Raw genomic sequence first — 17631 nt, 5'->3', positions numbered from 1 at the left:
AACCTTTAGCAAGGATACAAGGTTTCACAAATGGTTAACAAGTTGCATTAGAGGCAGTGGCAAGCAATTAAGTTTGGTGTTCCCACACCAAAATAAATCCAAGAGCCACACTCAATTTATGCATACTAACCATGCACTTAAGGGCTTGAGAAGCAAGCAACTTTGAGAATTATGCAGGACATGAGTCAACAATTGAAGATATTGTGCATCTTAACTCAAAGAAAACACAACAGAAGGAAGAATCACAAGGCTGCAACTTCAAAGGTTGTATCTGAACTCAATCCTTGCTGCTGTGAATTGTTTTGAACATAGGAACCATTATATATCCTGCTAAAGTGTTTATCTAGTTGCAAGTGAAGTTGTTTGATCAAGTATGATAATCTGCATGATGCTTGTCATCCATCACTTAGCTTGAATTTTGTTTTGTTTCCCATAGGCTTTAATAAAAGAGAATTGTTTGAATTAGAAAGTAAATATCCAATGTTGCATAAGTTAGAATGGAAGTTAATGGTGGTGTATGTGTTTGATTAAATACATAACTCATGAAATAATTGCTGCATAATGTCATTTTCATTGAAGTGTGAGCTAGCTTGCTGTTATAAAGGTTCTTATTAGTAAAGAAAAAGCCCTTGAGAACAAAAAAATAAAACAGAAAGAAAAGGAAGAAGAAAAAGCCAATGTGGTAAGAAAAACAAAGAATAAAGGCTGGACACTAATAGCTTGGACGCTAGGACACATGCCTGTGGTGTTCTTGTACTAGGATATGCTTGGATAAGTAAATTCTGAGGGGTATTTCAAAACCCGGTCACTTAGATCAACTGATTTGGGATGACCAATTGAAAGTCCACAATAAAGAGCAACCTAGATACAGAACATTTAGTTATCCAAAGAGATGCTGGGCATCAATGATCCTAGGAAGAAGTAGTGAGCCATGTGTCTGTGGTAGAAGATGTTGAGTAAAAATAAAGCCAAAGGCTACTACTACAACATTAGACACCAAGCTTTCAAAGAATAATAAGCTTGATAAGCAACATGAGAAAAGAAAAGTTAGCAAGGGAGCAAAGAAAGAATAAACCTTATAACAGCAAGTTTAGTAAGCCTTTGAGAAAAAATGTATGTTATGTAACAGCAACAATAATTGAGTTATCATTGTCTGCATAAAAACTCCATAAGTCAAGTTCTGCTATATGCCTAATAAGGATATGTTCCTTTTTTTGTTCACTTCATTTTCTCTTGGTTTTGATGCTTGCTTGGGGACAAGCAATAATTAAGTTTGGTGTTGTGATGACGGGTCATCATATACCCATTTTTCAAGCTAATTTCACTTGTTTTACTAGTCTTTATGCACTTTCTTGCATCCTAAGTAAGTGATTTGGAATGAAAATGCATAGCTTCTTTAAATCAATCAACCATCATTAAATTGATGCTAAATCATGAGGTTTAAGCAAGAATTAAGTGATTTTTAATGAATTATAAACCTTATGAGTTTAGAGATACTTTGAGTGGTTGTTTTGATTTCTTGTAGATGAAGAAAGGAAGAAAAGAGGAAAAGCGTGGCTTAAAGAAAGTGTGGCCCAAAGGAAGGAGAAGTGTGCCGCATGGAAGGGAGGAAACAAACATTGCCCTCCACAAGGGCACACTGCCCTCCAGGAGAGCAACATTATGAGCCAAACCTTGAAAGGCATCTCTACCCTGCCCATAACAAGGGCGGAGCACACTTTGATGCTTAGAATTAAAGGGAGCAAAAATTCTGCCCTGCCCCCCTCAAGGGCAATATCGGGCTCATCAAAGGAATTAATTCAAGGGAGAAGCTCACCAATGCTTGCCACAAGGATCGAACACGGCACCATGAGGAAGCAAGGAACTAGGCCTTACTTTGGTGCCAAGAAAATCAAGGAAAAGAGGTAGCGTGCGCGTCACCCGAGTCTCGAACACGGAGCTTCAACCTTGGCACATTGCCCTGCCCTCCACAAGGGCAGGGCAGCATTTTGTGATGCACGGACCAACGCACAAGATTGGCGCACCAAGGGAGTCTCGGCAGCAACAACACGCACGCACGGGCAGAAGCTGGCGCACCAACAAACTCTGTCCTGCCCTTCACAAGGGCAGGGCAGCATTCTGCAAGCATCAACGCCCAACTCGCACGCACCAAGAGCCGCACGCACAAATTCCTGCCCTGCCCTCCACAAGGGCAGGGCAGCCTCCTGGGAGCTACTTTCTTCATGGGCTGAAATTGGATTAAAAATCCAATTAAATTCATTTCTTCACCAAATCAAAAGCCCATCCAAATTCCAAAATCCAAGAATAGAAAGTGTATAAATAGGAGTTAGTTTGATGTAATTAGGACTTTTCTTTTGCTTTAGATTTTTAGCCTTTACTTTGAGCTTTCTATTCACTTGAGAATTGAGAGCTTCTTTTGATTTTGAAATTGGAGAGCTAGGAACTGAGATTTCAGAGAATTGGGGAGGAGAATTGATCTCTCTTCTTCCTCGTTCTTGCTTGAGCATTTTTACTTTTCTTGTTTGAGTCTTGGGTGTGAAGAATTGAGGAATTTCTGTCTCAATCTCCATTCAAGATCTCTTGAATTCCTCTTCTGCATAATTGAGTTCAATTACATTCCCTTTACTGCTTCTTCTTTAATTTCTTGTTAATTGCTTTGAGAATTTGGATCTGGAAAGGCAATTGAGATCTAGACTTTGCTATCTAGTGTCTGGAGTCCTGAGATCACATTTTCCTTTTTGGTTCTTCTGTGAACCCCTGCTGCAATTCAATTCCATTTTCTGTTTAAATTCTAGTTACTTCTAATTCAACTTCTGCTTTATTAATTGTTGCAATTTAATTTCCCTTGCCTGAATTCTGAAATCCCAATCCTCAAATCCCTTTTCATTACTGCAATTTATATTTCTTGCACTTTAAGTTGCTGCAATTTACATTTCTTGCACTTTAAGTTTCAGTCATTTAATTTCTTGCTCTTTAAGATTCAGCTCTTTTACTTTCAGTTTTCTTTAATTTCTGCAATTTTTCCCTTCCCCTTTACATTTTCTGTTATTTACTTACTGTTGGATACAAAATCACTCAACCAATACTTGATTCGCTTGACTAAATCAACCACTAAACTAAAATTGCTCAATCCTTCAATCCCTGTGGGATCGACCTCACTCATGTGAGTTATTATTACTTGATGCGACCCGGTACACTTGCTGGTGAGTTTTGTGTTGGATCGTTTTCCACACATCAAGTTTTTGGCGCCGTTGAAGAGGATAAGCCCATTAGCTGGAGTTATCATAGAAGGAGACATCTCCATTGAAGAGGATAAGCCCATCACCAAGAAGAGGATGGAGCAAGCAAGAGAGACCCTCCATGGTTCTCAAGAGATGCACGAGGAAGCTCATCATCAAGAAATCCCTGAGATGCCTCAAGGGATGCACATTCCTCCCAACAACTATTGGGAACAACTCAACACTTCCTTAGAAGATTTAAGCCACAATGTGGAACAATTAAGGGCGGAACACCATGAGCACTCCATCATTCTCCATGAAATAAGAGAAGATCAAAGAACAATGAGGGAGGAGCAACAAAGGAAAGGAAGGGACATAGAAGAGCTTAAGGACATTGTTGGTCCTTCAAGAAGAAGACACCACTAAGGTGGATTCATTCCTTGTTCTTATTTCTTTCTGTTTTTCGGTTTCTATGTTATGTTTATCTATATTTTGTGTCTCTACTTCATGATCATTAGTATGTAGTAACCATGTCTTAAAGCTATGAATAAAATCCATTAATCCTTCACCTCTCTTAAATGAAATATGATTTAATTCAAAAGAATAAGAAGTACATGAATTTCGAATTTATCCTTGAATTTAGTTTAATCATATTGATGTGGTGACAATACTTTTTGTTTTCTGAATGAATGCTTGAACAGTGCATATTTTTGATCTTGTTGTTTATGAATGTTGAAACTGTTGGCCCTTGAAAGAATGATGAACAAAGAGAAATGTTATTGAGAATCTGAAAAATCATGAAATTGATTCTTGAAGCAAGAAAAAGTAGTGAAAAAGCTAAAGCTTGCGAAAAAAAAACTGGCGAAAAAAAAAGTAGAAAGAAAAAGAATAAGCAAGCAGAAAAAGCCAATAGCCCTTAAAACCAAAAGGCAAGGGTAAAAAGGATTCAAGGCTTTGAGCATCAATGGATAGGAGGGCCCAAGGAATTAAAATCCAAGCCTAAGCGGCTAAATCAAGCTGTCCTTAACCATGTGCTTGTGTCATGAAGGTCCAAGTGAAAAGCTTGAGACTGAGTGGTTAAAGTCGTGATCCAAAGCAAAAAGAGTGTGCTTAAGAGCTCTGGACACCTCTAACTGGGGACTCTAGCAAAGCTGAGTCACAATCTGAAAAGGTTCACCCAGTCATGTGTCTGTGGCATTTATGTATCCGGTGGTAATACTGGAAAACAAAGTGCTTAGGGCCACGGCCAAGACTCATAAAAGTTGCTGTATACAAGAATCAACATGCTTAACTAGGAGAATCAATAACACTATCTGAACTTCTAAGTTCCTAGAGAAGCCAATCATTCTAAACTTCAAAGGAAAAAGTGAGATGCCAAAACTGTTCAGAAGCAAAAAGCTACATGTCCCGCTCATCTAATTATAATTAATATTCATTGATATTTTGGAATTTATAGTATATTCTCTTCTTTTTATCCTGATTGATCTTCAGTTGCTTGGGGACAAGCAACAATTTAAGTTTGGTGTTGTGATGAGCGGATAATTTATACGCTTTTTGGCATCGTTTTTAGGTAGTTTTTAGTAAGTTCAAGCTATTTTTAGGGATGTTTTCATTAGTTTTTATATTAAATTTACATTTCTGGACTTTACTATGAGTTTGTGTGTTTTTCTGTAATTTCAGGTAATTTCTGGCTGAAATTGAGGAACTTGAGCAAAACTCTGAAAAAGGCTGACAAAAGGACTGCTGATGCTGTTGGAATCTGACCTCCCTGCACTCAAAATGGATTTTCTGGAGCTACAGAACTCAAAATGGCGCGCTCTCAACGGCTTTGGAAAGTAGACATCCAGAGCTTTCCAGAAATATATAATAGTCCATATTTTATTTGGGAATTGACGACGTAAAGTGGCGCTCAACGCCAAGTACATGTTGCTGTCTGGAGTTAAACGCCAGAAACACGTCATAACCCGGAGTTGAACGCCAGAAACATGCTATAACTCGGCATTCAACTCCAAGAAAAGCCTCAGCTCGTGGATAGATCAAGCTCAGCCCAAGCATACACCAAGTGGGCCCCGTAAGTGGATTTATGCATCAATTACTTACTCATGTAAACCCTAGTAGCTAGTCTAGTATATATAGGACATTTAACTATTGCATTAGACGTCTTTTGACCACGTTTCATCTTTGGTCTCAGCTTTTTTTTATTCTTCATCTTAAGAGGCTATTGATCACGTTTTAGGGGGGCTGGCCATTCGGCCATGCCTGAACCTTTCACTTATGTATTTTCAACGGTGGAGTTTCTGCACACCATAGATTAAGGGTGTGGAGCTCTACTGTACCTCAAGTTTCAATACAATTACTATTATTTTCTATTCAATTCTCTTTTATTCTTATTCCAAGATATACGTTGCACTTCAACTTGATGAATGTGATGATCCGTGACACTCATCATCATTCTCACCTATGAACGCACGTGACTGACAACCACTTCCGTTCTACTTTAGGCCGGCCGAATATCTCTTAGATTCCCCAACAGAATCTTCGTGGTATAAGCTAGATAGATGGCGGCATTCATGGGGATCCGGAAAGTCTAACCTTGTCTGTGGTATTCCGAGTAGGATCTCGGGAATCCAGAAAGTCTAACCTTGTCTGTGGTATTCCGAGTAGGATTCCGGTATTGAATGACTGTGACGAGCTTCAAACTCCTGAAGGCTGGGCGTTAGTGACAGATGCAAAAGAATTAAGGGATTCTATTTCAACCTGATTGAGAACCGACAGATGATTAGCCGTGCTGTGACAGAGCATTTGGATCATTTTCACTGAGAGGATGGGATGTAGCCATCGGTAAGGGTGATGCCTCCAGACGATTAGCCATGCAGTGACAGCGCATAGGACCATTTTTCCGAGAGGATGAAAAGTAGCCATTGACGACGGTGATGCCCTACATACAACTTGCCATGGAAAGGAGTAAGAAGGATTGGATGAATGTAATAAGAAAGTAGAGATTCAAGAGGAGCACAACATCTCCATACACCTATCTGAAATTCCCACTATTGATTTACATAAGTATTTCTATCCTATTTTATTTTCTGTTTATTATTAATTTTCGAACCTATCATGAATCAATTTAATCTGCCTAACTGAGATTTACAAGGTGACCATAGCTTGCTTCATACCAACAATCTCTGTGGGATCGACCTTTACTCACGTAAGGTTTATTACTTGGACGACCCAGTACACTTGCTGGTTAGTTGAACGGAGTTGTGGAAAGAAAGTGCTGAGTTAATAAATGCACATACCAAAGAGCCAATATTGTTGATCACAATTTCGTCCACCAACCTTCATGAGTCTCCATTATTAGATTTGGAAGAAGATGTTGATGTGGACTTCACACAACCTCCGATTTTTTACTTGAGTGATGATGAAGAAGATTCAAGAGAGGTTGAGAAAGATTTTAGTTGCCAAGAGGTGAAAGCATTTGTGCGAGATAGAATTGAGTGGGTGAAGAATTCTCCAACAAGCTTTCTAACCCTACATCAATATGCCGTTCTTGAAACGGATGGTCAACTTTGAACCTTTCTTGGAGTAGTGGATGGTGATGCGAAGAATGTTGATTGGCCAAGAAATGGAAAGTTCATCCAAGAAGCCAATCCAACATTTAGAGCTCAATTATGGTGCAAAAGTTGAGTTAGTGGACTCTAGGGAATGCACAAGTGTTCTAATAGTGATTTAAGACATTGTTCATCCAAGTGCAAGAGTGAAGATCAAGAAGAGGATGAACACAAGACTAGAGTACGGGATCCGGACATTGGTTTTATGAGTCAACACTTATGGATCCTGGTTGCTAGCTTGGAATCTCTCATGAATTTGATGCAATCTAATTGGGACCCCAGAGGTCAAACTAATAGCAAACTTGGTTGGAGATTTAAGGAAGAGGGGAAGCAGAAGCCACCCTGACAAGGATCTCCTCACCAAGTCCAACTTAAGACTATAAACCAAAGTGCTAGGTGGGAGACACCCCACCATGGTAATATCCTTCTAACTTCCTCTCTTTTACCTTTTGTTTCTTGAATAATTGGCTATATTGCTCGGTTGGTTAGATTTATTTCGATGTTTGTTAAGTAATTTTTGTTAAATAATGTGTTTTTGGGAGTTTTGTGATATTTTGGGACTTGGAAACCTGTTTTGGATGTCAAGTTTGATGTCTTGGAGGTGAAATTTTTTTTGCAGGAACAGAGACCTGTGTGTGCGCATAGCCTTGTGCGTCCACACAGATCCCCTGTTTTCCGGTTCCCATGCGTCTGCACAGCAACGTGCGCACGCACGCCCTTAAACACCACCTTTGTTCCCAGCACGCGCACAGCTTGTGCGTGGGAACAACCCTTTCCCCTCCTATGCGTCCGCACACCATGCATGCGGCCGCACAAGTGCCACCTTAAAAAAAACCTTTGTGCGTGCACATAGATCTGAGCACACGCACAGCGAGGAACCAACCCTCTGGCCGCAGCGCACGCACAGGCTGTGTGTGTGAACCCAACCCCCCTTTCCTCTTCTATGCGAGCGCACACCACCTGTGTGCCCACACAGGTCGCGTTACATATTCTGCTCGCAGCGTCTGCATGACCCTGTGCGCGCGCATACCCTGCTTTTTTTCCCTGTGTGCGTCCGCACACAACCCTGTGCGTCTGCACAGGTCCCTTTTCGAACGTTAATTCGAAAAGGGGAAGGGTCGCGCTTCAGTTACCAAAACCCCCTCCCTGTTGTCTTCTTCTACCTAAAACTACACCACCACCTAACCCCTCTTCGCACCTCCACCCTGCGACCCACCACCGCCGGCGACGACCACGTAACCGCCGCCGATACACACACTCTCTCTTCCTTTTTCTTCTTCTTTCTCTTCTCTATTTCCTTATTTTTTCTCTTCCCTGTCTCTACTGCCGCGCCCGCCAGTAGCCCTCGGCCACGCCTCTCTGTTCTGGCGAGTAACCACCAGCGGTGGCGAGTTTCTGTGCCGCCGCGACTTTTCACCACCCCCTTTCCATTTGCTTCCTTTCCTTTCTTTTACATTCCAGGTTCCCCTTCAACCCTGTTCTTCTTCCTTCCCTGCTTTATTTTTCTGTCTCTGCTTCATTTTTACTTGCTTTTTTTTACTTCTGCTTTAGCAATTAGGTGGCTATAGGTTAGATGGCCTGTGTTTTTGGATTGAGTATATGTGACTGGCTGTTCATTGTTGAATGTTGCTCGGATTGAATGATGTTGCTGTGTCTGATGGCTATGGATGCTGCCATTGTTGAACTCTGATTGTTACCTGTGAATATTGCATATTTTATACTTGTCGTAATGCCTGAATGGATTTTTGAACCAACTTCTGTGTCTGATCAACATCGATTTTGCATTTTCTTCCATTTTTTCATTATGACTTCATACTTGTGCAATTTTCTGCTAACTATGGATGCTGCCTGGAATTTATTAATTATGCACTCTGTGTTCATGATGAAACATCAAACTGAGCTTTATTTTGCTGTGATATTAACTTGTTTGACACCAATTCTGCTGTGCATATCATCCTTTACTGATTAGTTGCCAACTATGCACTTCTTTGCTAATTTTGTTCTTGAAACCAAATTAGATTGAAAATTAAAGTTTTGATCATGCTATTTGGTACTTTTAAGTGCATAGCCTGCTGATTTACTGCATGATGTACTGACTGCTCACTGCTTTTTGTTCCAATGCCAAACTAGAATTAAACTTGAAGTTTTGGAATCTGTTTGGTACCTTTTTCCAACAGTACATATAATGTTTGTTTTGTGAATTGATCAATTGCGTATTCATGTATCTTTAACATCAATGACAATATACATAACAACTTGTTTCTTTATGTTTTTGAGCAATGCACCTTGTTTTTTAATCAAGCACGGCTTTGCTAAGAGTTGACAAGAAGCTATGTACATGTGATCATTTCTTATCCTCGCAACATGAATATGTGTATGCTTTCACTGTGACTTTGATTTTTGCCTTTTGTGTCAATTTTTGCAAACTCTTTTCAATTTCCAAGGCATAATTGCAACAATCAATTTCTTTCAATTCAATTCACTTGCATCGCACACCTAAGTCATATATATGCTTTACTAACTGTTCATCCATTCATTTGTCACTTAGGTTACTTGATCTTGGGAAAACACATTTCTTTTGAACCTTTAAATATTTTATACATGTTATCCCTTGATTTAGTATTTGTTTACCTGATTGGCTCTTACTTGAACTATTTGATTATATCCTTCTTCTTTATGTGACTTTTATCTGTTCCCCTGAGTTGTATTCTATTTTTATCCTTTTCAAGATGGCTCGTAAAGGGAAGGAGAAAGCTAATCCTTTGGCTCGTCCTCCCCCTGTACATCCAAGCACCCAACTAGAAACATTCATTAATGCTGAAGCCCAAGAACAATATGAGAAAATAGAAAACAAAGCCTTTCACTATGAGCGAAAGCTAAACTTCTCTAAGAAATATGTGGACCAAGTTTTGGACAGACTAAATTTTTATCATTGGGAGTTCGTAAAATTCGATCCGGTGGAAGTTAATGAACACCAGGTCAAAGAATTTTACGCAAATCTCCTAAAGAGGGATGCCCCGACTGTTTTTCTTAGAGGTATCACTCTGGACACCTCTAATACTGCTTTAGAGGCCCTTTTAGGTATTTCACATTTTCCTTTGGCTCGTGACGCCTACACTCAGATAGTGAAAGATTTGTTATTGGTGTGCGAAATTGTGATCACTACTTTTCACAACTCAAATAATCCCTAGTAATGGCCCCAAAAACTTGGTGCTCAATACCATGGCATAAACACAACTTTGCACAACTAACCAGCAAGTGCACTGGGTCGTCCAAGTAATAAACCTTACGCGAGTAAGGGTCGATCCCACGGAGATTGTTGGTATGAAGCAAGCTATGGTCACCTTGTAAATCTTAGTCAGGTAGACTCAAATGGGTATGGGTAATGAATGAAACATAAAGATAAAGATAGAGATACTTATGTATATCATTGGTGAGAGCTTCAGATAAGCATATGAAGATGCTTGGTCCCTTCCGTCTCTCTGCTTTCCTACTGTCTTCATCCAATCCTTCTTACTCCTTTCCATGGCAAGCTTATGCAAGGGTTTCACCGTTGTCAGTGGCTACCTCCCATCCTCTCAGTGGAAATGTTCAACGCACCCTGTCACGGCACGGCTATCCATCTGTCGGTTCTCGATCAGGCCGGAATAGAATCCAGTGATTCTTTTGCGTCTGTCACTAACGCCCCGCCCTCAGGAGTTTGAAGCACGTCACAGTCATTCAATCATTGAATCCTACTCAGAATACCACAGACAAGGTTAGACCTTCCGGATTCTCTTGAATGTCGCCATCAGTTCTTGCCTATACCACGAAGACTCTGATCCCACGGAATGGCTGGCTCGTTTGTCAGGTGAGCACTCGGTTGTCAGGCGATCAACCATGCATCGTGTATCAGGAATCCAAGAGATAAACATTAGAGCCTCGTTTGCTTGTAGAACAAAAGTGGTTGTCAGTCACTTTGTTCATAAGTGAGAATGATGATGAGCGTCACATAATCATCACATTCATCAAGTTCTTGAGTGCGAATGAATATCTTAGAATAAGAACAAGCGGAATTGAATAGAAGAACAATAGTAATTGCATTAATACTCGAGGTACAGCAGAGCTCCACACCTTAATCTATGGTGTGTAGAAACTCCACCGTTGAAAATACATAAGAACAAGGTCTAGGCATGGCCGAATGGCCAGCCTCCCAAAGTGATCAAAAGATCTAAAGATCAAAAGATTCCAAAGATCAGAAAATTAAAATACAATAGTAAAAGGTCCTATATATAGAGAACTAGTAGCCTAGGGTGTACAGAGATGAGTAAATGACATAAAAATCCACTTCTGGGCCCACTTGGTGTGTGCTTGGGCTGAGCATTGAAGCATTTTCGTGTAGAGACTCTTCTTGGAGTTAAATGCCAGCTTTTATGCTAGTTTGGGCGTTTAACTCCCATTTTGGTGCCAGTTCCGGCGTTTAACGCTGGGAAATCTGAAGGTGACTTTGAACGCCGGTTTGGGCTATCAAATCTTGGGCAAAGTATAGACTATCATATATCGCTGGAAAGCCCAAGATGTCTACTTTCCAACGCCGTTGAGAGCGCGCCAATTGGGCTTCTGTAGCTCCAGAAAATCCACTTCGAGTGAAGGGAGGTCAGAATCCAACAGCATCTGTAGTCCTTTTCAGTCTCTGGATCAGATTTTTGCTCAGGTCCCTCAATTTCAGCCAGAAAATACCTGAAATCACAGAAAAACACAAAAACTCATAGTAAAGTCCAGAAAAGTGAATTTTAATTAAAAACTAATAAAAATATACTAAAAACTAACTAAATCCTACTAAAAACATACTAAAAACAATGCCAAAAAGCGTACAAATTATCCGCTCATCACAACACCAAACTTAAATTGTTGCTTGTCCTCAAGCAACTGAAAATCAAATAAGATAAAAAGAAGAGAATATGCAATGAACTCCAAAAACATCTATGAAGATCAGTATTAATTAGATGAGCGGGGCTTTTAGCTTTTTGCCTCTGAATAATTTTGGCATCTCACTTTATCCTTTGAAATTCAGAATGATTGGCTTCTTTAGGAACTTAGAATCCAGATAGTGTTATTGATTCTCCTAGTTAAGTATGATGATTCTTGAACACAGCTACTTTATGAGTCTTGGCCGTGGCCCAAAGCACTCTGTCTTCCAGTATTACCACCGGATACATACATGCCACAGACACATAATTGGGTGAACCTTTTCAGATTGTGACTCAGCTTTGCTAGAGTCCCCAATTAGAGGTGTCCAGGGTTCTTAAGCACACTCTTTTTGCCTTGGATCACACTTTATTTCTTTCTTTTTCTTTCTTTTTCTTTTTCTCTTTTTTTTTTTCCTTTTTTTTTCGTTTTTCTCTCTTTTTTTTTGTATTCACTGCTTTTTCTTGATTCAAGAATCATTTTTATGATTTTTCAGATCCTCAGTAACATGTCTCCTTTTTCATCATTCTTTCAAGAGCCAACATTCATGAACCACAAATTCAAAAGACATATGCACTGTTTAAGCATACATTCAGAAAACAAAAGTGTTGCCACCACATCAAAATAATTAATCTGTTATAAAATTCAAAATTCATGCAATTCTTCTCCTTTTCAATTAAGAACATTGTTAATTTAAGAAAGGTGATGGATTCATAGGACATTCATAACTTTAAGGCATAGACACTTAAGACACTAATGATCATAAGACACAAACATGGACAAACATAAAGCATAAATTTTCGAAAAACAAGAAAATAAAGAACAAGGAGATTAAAGAACGGGTCCACCTTAGTGATGGCGGCTTGTTCTTCCTCTTGAAGGTCTTATGGAGTGATTGAGCTCCTCAATGTCTCTTCCTTGTCTTTGTTGCTCCTCTCTCATGATTCTTTGATCTTCTCTAATTTCATGGAGGAGAATGGAGTGTTCTTGGTGCTCCACCCTTAGTTGTCCCATGTTGGAACTCAATTCTCCTAGGGAGGTGTTCAGTTGCTCCCAATAATCTTGTGGAGGAAAGTGCATCCCTTGAGGCATCTCAGGGATCTCATGATGAGAAGGGTCTCTTGTTTGCTCCATCCTCTTCTTAGTAATGGGCTTGTCCTCATCAATGAGGATGTCTTCCTTCTATGTCAACTCCAACTGAATAACAGAGGTGACAAATGAGGTGAGGAAAGGCTATCCTTGCCAAGGTAGAGGATTTGTCCGCCACCTTATAGAGTTCTTGAGCTATAACCTCATGAACTTCCACTTCTTCTCCAATCATGATGCTATGAATCATGATGGCCCGGTCTAGAGTAACTTCGGACCGGTTGCTAGTGGGAATGATTGAGCGTTGGATAAACTCCAACCATCCTCTAGCCACGGGCTTGAGGTCATGCCTTCTTAATTGAACCGGCTTCCCTCTTGAATCTCTCTTCCATTGGGCGCCCTCTTCACAAATGTCAGTGAGGACTTGGTCCAACCTTTGATCAAAGTTGACCCTTCTTGTGTAAGGATATTCATCTCCTTGCATCATAGGCAAGTTGAATGCCAACCTTACATTTTCCGGACTAAAATCCAAGTATTTCCCCCGAACCATAGTAAGCCAATTCTTTGGGTTTGGGTTCACACTTTGATCATGGCTCTTGGTGATCCATGCATTGGCATAGAACTCTTGAACCATTAAGATTCTGACTTGTTGAATGGGGTTGGTGAGAACTTCCCAACCTCTTCTTCTAATCTCATGTCGGATCTCCGGATATTCACTCTTTTTGAGTGAAAAAGGGACCTCAGGGATCACCTTCTTCAAGGCCACAACTTCATAGAAGTGGTCTTGATGCACCCTTGAGATGAATCTCTCCATCTCCTATGACTCGGAGGTGGAAGCTTTTGCCTTCCCTTTCCTCTTTCTAGAGGTTTCTCTGGCCTTGGATGCCATAAATGGTTATGGAAAAACAAAAAGCAATGCTTTTACCACACCAAACTTAAAAGGTTTGCTCGTCCTCGAGCAAAAGAAGAAAGAAGAGAGTAGAAGAAGAAGAAATGAGGAAGAAGGGAATGGCTTTGTGTTCGGCCAAAGAGGGAGAAAAGTGGTGTTTAGGTTGTGTGAAAATGAAGGAGTGAAGAAGGGTTTATATAGGAGAGGGGGGCTCATGGTTCGGTCATGTATGGGTGGGTTTGGGAGGGAAAGTGGTTTGAATTTGAAAGGTGAGGTAGGTGGGGTTTTATGAAGGATGGATGTGAGTGGTGAAGAGAAAGATGGAATTTGATAGGTGAAGGCTTTTTGGGGAAGAGGTGTTGAGGTGATTGGTGAATGGGTGAAGAAGAAAGAGGGTGGTGGGGTTGGTGGGGATCCTGTGGGGTCCACAGATCCTGAGGTGTCAAGGAAAAGTCATCCCTGCACCAAGTGGCAAGAAAATTTGCGTTTTGTGCCAAATCTGGCGTTAAACGCCGGGCTGGTGCCCATTTCTGGCGTTTAACGCCAGGTTCTTGCCCTTTCCTGGCGTTTAACGCCAGTCTGGTGCCCTTTTCTGGCGTTAAACGCCCAGAATGGTGCCAGACTGGGCGTTAAACGCCCACCTGCTAGCCTTACTGGCGTTTAAACGCCAGTAGGTTCTTCCTCCAGGGTGTGCTATTTTTCTTCCTGTTTTTCATTCTGTTTTTGCTTTTTCAATTGATTTTGTGACTTCTCATGATCATCAACCTACAAAAAACATAAAATAACAAAAGAAAATAGATAAAATATAACATTGGGTTGCCTCCCAACAAGCGCTTCTTTAATGTCAGTAGCTTGACAGAGGGCTCTCATGGAGCCTCACAGATACTCAGAGCAATGTTGGAACCTCCCAACACCAAACTTAGAGTTTGAATGTGGGGGTTCAACACCAAACTTAGGGTTTGGTTGTGGCCTCCCAACACCAAACTTAGAGTTTGACTATGGGGGCTCTGCTTGACTCTGATTTGAGAGAAGCTCTTCATGCTTCCTCTCCATGGTGACAGAGGGGTATCCTTGAGCCTTAAACACAAAGGATTCTTCATTCACTTGAATGATCAGTTCACCTCCATCAACATCAATCACAGCCTTTGCTGTGGCTAGGAAGGGTCTGCCAAGGATGATAGATTCATCCATGCATTTACCAGTCTCTAGGACTATGAAATCAGCAGGGATGTAGTGGTCTTCAATCTTCACCAAAACATCCTCTACAAGTCCATAAGCTTGTTTTCTTGAATTGTCTGCCATCTCTAGTGAGATTCTTGCAGCTTGTACCTCAAAGATCCCTAGCTTCTCCATTACAGAGAGAGGCATGAGGTTTACACTTGACCCTAAGTCACACAGAGCCTTCTTGAAGGTCATGGTGCCTATGGTACAAGGTATGGAAAACTTCCCAGGATCTTGTCTCTTTTGAGGTAATTTCTGCCTAGACAAGTCATCCAGTTCTTTGGTGAGCAAAGGAGGTTCATCCTCCCAAGTCTCATTTCCAAATAACTTGTCATTTAGCTTCATGATTGCTCCAAGGTATTTAGCAACTTGCTCTTCAGTGACATACTCATCCTCTTCAGAGGAAGAATACTCATCAGAGCTCATGAAAGGCAGAAGTAAGTCCAATGGAATCTCTATGGTCTCATTTTGAGCCTCAGATTCCCATGGTTCCTCATTAGGGAACTCATTGGAGGTCAGCGCACGCCCATTGAGGTCTCCCTCAGTGGCGTTCACTTCCTCTCCCTCCTCTCCAAATTCGGCCATGTTGATGGCCTTGCACTCTCCTTTTGGATTTTCTTCTGTATTGCTTGGAAGAGTACTAGGAGGGAGTTCAGTAACTTTCTTGCTCAGCTGTCCCACTTGTGCCTCCAGATTCCTAATGGAGGACCTTGTTTCAGTCATGAAACTTTGAGTGGTTTTGATTAGATCAGAGACCATGGTTGCTAAGTCAGAGGTGTTCTGCTTAGAACTCTCTGTCTGTTGCTGAGAAGATGATGGAAAAGGCTTGTCATTGCTAAACCTGTTTCTTCCACCATTGTTGTTATTGAAACCTTGTTGAGGTCTCTCTTGATTTTTCCATGAAAAATTTGGGTGATTTCTCCATGAAGAATTATAGGTGTTTCCATAGGATTCTCCTAGGTAATTCACCTCTTCCATTGAAGGGTTCTTAGGATCATAAGCTTCTTCTTCAGATGAAGCATCCTTAGTACTGCTTGGTGCATTTTGCATTCCAAACAGACTTTGAGAAATCAAATTGACTTGCTGAGTCAATATCTTGTTCTGAGCCAATATGGCATTCAGAGTATCAATCTCAAGAACTCCTTTCTTCTGATTTGTCCCATTGTTCACAGGATTCCTTTCAGAAGTGTACATGAATTGGTTATTTGCAACCATTTCAATTAGCTCTTGAGCTTCTGTAGCCGTCTTCTTCAGATGAAGAGATCCTCCAGCAGAGCTATCCAAAGACATCTTGGATAGTTCAGACAGACCATCATGGAAAATACCTATGATGCTCCATTCAGAAAGCATGTCAGAAGGACATTTTCTGATCAATTGTTTGTATCTTTCCCAAGCTTCATAGAGGGATTCTCCTTCCTTCTGTCTGAAGGTTTGGACTTCCACTCTAAGCTTACTCAATTTTTGAGGTGGAAAGAACTTTGCCAAGAAGGCATTGACTAGCTTTTCCCATGAGCCCAGGCTTTCTTTAGGTTGTGAGTCCAACCATGTCCTAGCTTTGTCTCTTACAGCAAAAGGGAATAGCATAAGTCTGTAGACCTCAGGGTCAACCCCATTAGTCTTGACAGTGTCACAGATTTGCAAGAATTCAGCTAAAAACTGATGAGGATCTTCCAATGGAAGTCCATGGAACTTGCAATTCTGTTGCATTAGAGAAACTAATTGAGGCTTAAGCTCAAAGTTGTTTGCTCCAATGGCAGGGATAGAGATGCTTCTCCCATAGAAGTTGGGAGTAGGTGCAGTAAAGTCACCCAGCACCTTCCTTGCATTGTTGTTGTTGTTGTTGCTTTCGGCTGCCATGGTTTCTTCTTCCTTGAAGATTTCTGTTAGGTCCTCTACAGAGAGTTGTGCCTTAGCTTCTCTTAGCTTTCGCTTCAAGGTCCTTTCAGGTTCAGGGTCAGCTTCAACAAGAATGCCTTTGTCTTTGTTCCTACTCATATGAAAGAGAAGAGAACAAGAAAATATGGAATCCTCTATGTCACAGTATAGAGATTCCTTGAGGTGTTAGAGGAACAGAAAAATAGAAGGAAGAGGTAGAAGAATTCGAACTTAGTGAGATAGAGTTCGAATTGTGCATTGAGAAGGAGTGGTACTCCATAAATAGAAGGATGTGAGAAGAGAGGAAGAAATTTTCGAAAATTAATTAAAAAGATTTTGAAAACATTTTAAAAAAAACTTTAATTTGATTTTCGAAAAACAAGAGTGAGAAAGAGATCAAGTAATTTTTGAAAAAGATTTGAAATTAGAAATCAGAAAGATATGATAAAAAAAACTGTTTTGAAAAAGATGTGATTAAAAAGATTTGATAAAAAAAATTATGCTTTTAAAAAGATATGATTAAAAAGATATGATTTGAAAACAATTTTAAAAAGATTTGATTTTAAAATTAATGACTTGGCTAACAAGAAAAGATATGATTCAAACATTAAACCTTTCTCAACAGAAAAGGCAACATACTTGAAATGTTGAATCAAATCATTAATTGATAGCAAGTATCTTTGAAAAAGGAAAGAAATAGATTTTGAAAAAGGTTTGATTGAAAAGATATGATTTGATTTTGAAAAACTTTGAAAACTTGAAAAAAAATTGATTTGAAAACAAAATC

At 40.2% G+C, this 17631-nt stretch overlaps 1 non-coding gene across 1 annotated transcript; it reads left to right on the top strand.

Moving 5' to 3' along the window:
* The first annotated feature begins 16313 nt into the window (after positions 1-16313).
* LOC130958672 (small nucleolar RNA R71) lies at positions 16314-16421 on the top strand. The gene has a single exon (XR_009077782.1). It is a non-coding gene; the product is annotated as a small nucleolar RNA R71 (small nucleolar RNA).
* Positions 16422-17631: the final 1210 nt, after the last annotated feature.

Source organism: Arachis stenosperma, chromosome 10 (genome assembly GCF_014773155.1).
Source record: "Arachis stenosperma cultivar V10309 chromosome 10, arast.V10309.gnm1.PFL2, whole genome shotgun sequence".
NCBI lineage: Eukaryota > Viridiplantae > Streptophyta > Magnoliopsida > Fabales > Fabaceae > Arachis > Arachis stenosperma.
This window is presented reverse-complemented; position numbering and strand designations above follow the sequence as displayed.